Below are 4,463 nucleotides of genomic sequence, written 5' to 3' on the forward strand. Positions count from 1 at the left end.
ACATTGCCAAAAATTGTAAAAATATTGTAACTATAATGCAAATATGTCTCAATAGGTCAAATATGATGTTTTATGATATGTAAGGGTCTTTTAGATCTATTTGGACCTATTTAAATTATTTTTGTGTCATGGAGCTTTCAGGTTGAGTCTAGTATCAAACTTTGACAAAGTTGCTAAATGTTGTCAAAGTTGCCAAGCAACTTTTGCATTTTTGAGAGAGATTATAAATTGTTTGTCAATTTTTTTTTGAAAAGTGGTTATAACCATGGGAAGTTGGAAACATTTAAATAAGCCTCCCCTCGGTTATTTTGAGGTTAGATGTGATGTATGTAGCAAGAAAATCAATAAAAACTTGAGGTTTCCTACACTTTTTTAGTATTAACACGTGACAAGCTACTCTTGGGCATTTTTTCATGATTTCACATTATATTGCATTGTAAAATCATTGATGGTGAAAAGGGGATGAAATCTCTTTGATTTGGTGCTTGTCTCATTCAACTTGATTGTATTTTGAGAGACTTATCTTAATTTTTGTAAAAAGATGTTAAAACCATAGGTAGGGTAAACAGTGTCTTTATAAAATGTAATAAGCCCCCATTCCATGATGAAATTAGGCCAATAATAGGTGGAATGGAGGGCAATATCATGTACTTTATTTTTTTTTTGTTTGTGGGGTACCATGCTCACTTTTGCACATGCAAAATTATGGCAAAATATTGATTTGATAGTCATAGTCTGATATAACAGTGGTTTGAGGGAGTTTGAGTGGTGAAGGTACTTCATTGGTCCTTGGGAGACCTAGTGAATGGAGAGAGGGATGTGAGGGAGACTCCTTGGTGTGATTCAAGAGTTATTGACTAGTAGAACCACAACAAGCAAGTAATTCTTTTGACTATCCTTACAAAACTCATGGCTATCACAGTTTGATAGTGTGTTGTGTCATCATACTTTGCAAGGTTAGGAAGGGGGTTTGATGTTGGGTTTGGTGACATAGAGTAAGTTAGAGAATATTTTCACCATAATATCAATTGTTTAAGACCAAGGATTAAGAAATGACTCAAGAATCATTGGTTATCCCTGCACTTTGTACAATTGTCCTAAAAAATAGTGAATCTGCAATAAACCTGGTTATGACCTCTTGCGTGGTTGGGAGGGTAGAGAACCTTGATTGGGCATGTTGTGAAGTCCTTATAGGGGTGTCAAGAGGTATATTGTCTTGTGAGAACCTTCTAGTTGATGTGAGTTGAGTAATAGAATTTGGAGATCTATTATGAGATGAACTTGAGAGAGTGGAGTTTTGTGAATTTGGTGTGAACCAAGGGATTGGAAGTTCTTAGTTGGCTTTAGGCAAGTTGTATAAGCCTAATATAAGGTATGTCAATGGTTGTAGGATTTTTTAGAAGCATGGATGTGTTTTCGGGGTGTTGACACCTTGTGAGTGGCCAATGATCTTGTGAGGATTTTTGTGAGTGAGTGAAGAGTTATCACCTAATTGGATAGGCTAGTTGGGAGAAAGATCTCCCTTATTTTGTTGAGTGTGTGGATTCTCTGCATCAAAGTGGTATTAGAGAAAAGGGAGTAGGTTCCTTTAAGGTTGAGAGAAGATAGTTTGAGTAGTTGAAGACAAGATGCCCCCAAGGGTTCGTGCAACAGTTGCTAGGGGGTTGAGAGCCCTAAGCGGGAGGATGGAAGCATTAGAGGCCAGAGATAGAAGGAGAGGAAGGGTTGTTGATGTACAGAATGACCAAGAAGGAGGAGAGGATGAAGATGAATCCCCACAAGAGGAAGAAATAGACTCGGAGGATGCAAGGATGGCAAAACTCATTAAGGTAGTTAGAGTAAGTGACCACAAAGCCAAGGCAGATCTACCCATGTATGGTGGTAAAGTGGATAGAGAAGAACTCAAAGAGTGGATTGGAGCATTGGAAAACTACTGTGAATGTGAAGAGGTGGAAGAGAATCAGAAGGTACAGGTGGCTAGGTCAAGGTTGAAAGAACATGCCCTACTTTGGTGGGATTGTGTACAATCTGAAAGGTGGAAGAAGAATAAGCCAAAGATAACTTCATGGTACTAGATGGTGGAAAAGATGAATGGGAAGTTCTTACCTAATGACTACAAGGTCCAATTGTACAAGAGGCTACAAAGTCTAAGACAAAAGGATATGGATGTACAAGCCTACATAGAGGAATTTCACAAGCTGGACATAAGGGCAGCACATGAGGAAGATGTTGAAGAAAAAGTAGCAATATATCTTGGTGGCTTGAGATATAACATCCAGGATGAACTTAGTCTCTCCACACGTAGAACGGTAGAAGAGTGTTACAAGTTAGCCATGAAGGCTGAGGAGAAGTTGAAGAGGAAGCAAGACAAGTCCATGAGAGGAAGAGACAATAATCAAAGGGGTAAAGGATTCTTCACCACATCTAAACAATTTCATGAAGACCAAGAAGATGGAAGAAAGGGAAAGGGCCAAGTTGCTAATCAAAGAGGTTGACTCAAAAGTTTTAGGGAAAGTTTGGAAGAGGTAGAAGTTCAACTACATTCATAGGAAGCTACTACAATTATAATGAAATTGGTCATCCAAAATTTAAGTGCCCTAAAAAACAAGGTTCCACTTCAAGTGGTGGAGAAAGGAGAAGTGAAAAGAGAGTGCAGTAGGTGCAAGAAGATGAGGGTGAGAGTGTAAACTCTCCAACTAGATATGTTGATCTTGAAACAGGGGAATGATTCATGGTGAGAAGAACTTTGTTTAAATCATCTAAGGAGAAAGACATCAACCAAAGGAGGAGTCTATTTACGACCACATGTAAGAGCAAAGGTAGGGAATGCAAGGTAGTAATCAATTCTGGTTCAATAGATAATATGGTGTCTAGGGAAATGGTGGATAAATTGAACCTAGAAATAATTCCTCATCAAACTCCTTACAAATAATCTTGGGTGAGTGATACTCAATCACTTTTGGTAGATGAGCAAGCATATTCTAATTTTCATATTGGGGAATATAAGGATAGGGTCTGATGTGATATTTTGCCCATGGATTGTTGTCACCTACTTTTAGGAAGACCATGGAAATTTGATAGGCAATCATTGTATGATGGATATGCTAACACATACACCATCAAGAAGGATGGGATAAATTTTGTGTTGACACCATTACAGGAGGACGTTGAAGCAAAGAAGAGAGACAAGATCATCTTGGTGGGTAAGAAAGAGTTTGTGAAGAACAATAAAGAAGAGACAAGCAAAGTTGAAGACACCTCAAGGAGTGAGGTTGCCAAAGATCAGAATTTGAAGGTAGTTTCATATTGGGATGATGGAGATCAGATGGTGGTACATAAGATGGATCGGAAGAAGGTCCAAGAGAAGGTCTACAAGAAGCCACAAGGTGGTTGGAAAGAAGAATATGCAATCATAGTGGGGACCATTATTTGTCCTCTAGAACCAATAAGGTTTTGAAAGCAATCACTTTCTATCATTGCAGCAGGTCAAGGAGCAGAAAATAAGGATTTGAATGTAGGTGTGCAGGCAAAGATGACATCAAGGAAGAATGGCAAGAAAAATGTAGGTCAAGTTTCAAGCAGTGATTTTTTTAGTGGCTAATATTCGCCAATTGGCTATTTTTAAAATTTTGGAAATCAAAATTTGGCTAATAATTCAATTTTAAGGTGATCTAAATTGCCACATTTTTACAAAAAAATATTTTAGTCTTATTTAAATCGCAAGAGAGTTTATTTTATTTAATTTTTGAACTCAAAGATTCGCCAAAATATTCGACACGTGATTGGATCAAAAACATAAAAAATTATTTATTAGTTCGTTAGTAATACATCATAATTATTAGTTACTTTAGGGTTTTATCAATAATCTTTAGTTGCTAACATTGACTCAAAATATAATCTAATGACCATCATTGCATTCCATAAGGTAAATTGTACCTACAAGTTGTAATACTCATGGGGGTTAAGTTGCTTTTCAATTGTTGACCTCAATGGAAATCAATGGTATAAAAATAATTTTGGGCCCCATGAGTATTACAAATTTTAAGTATATTTTATTTGACAAAATACAAAGAGGGCTATTAGATTAATTTAAATTAATAGTAGTAACTAATTAAAGTAGTGTCTACCATTTAAACCCATTAATGATTTTCACGTTAGGCCTCTACTTTTCTATAATTATTTGCAATAGTAATTAATACATACTCGTATCATTTTCTAAGATTCGCCAAGATTTTCTACCAAAAAAACTTCATATAAAAAAATTTGCCAATAAAATTAATATTTTTCTTTTAAAAAATGAAAGATTCACCAATAAAAATTATTATTTTATTCAAAATAAATAAAAAATTTGCCAAGATTTTATATCTTTTTTTGAGGGGTGGTTTCTTAAAGTTATCACTAGTTGCAAGCACTCTCTCATGGTAAGGTGTGAGTAGGGCCTACAATTCTATGCATGAGTTCTT

This window comes from Cryptomeria japonica, chromosome 1 (assembly GCF_030272615.1).
Source record: "Cryptomeria japonica chromosome 1, Sugi_1.0, whole genome shotgun sequence".
NCBI lineage: Eukaryota > Viridiplantae > Streptophyta > Pinopsida > Cupressales > Cupressaceae > Cryptomeria > Cryptomeria japonica.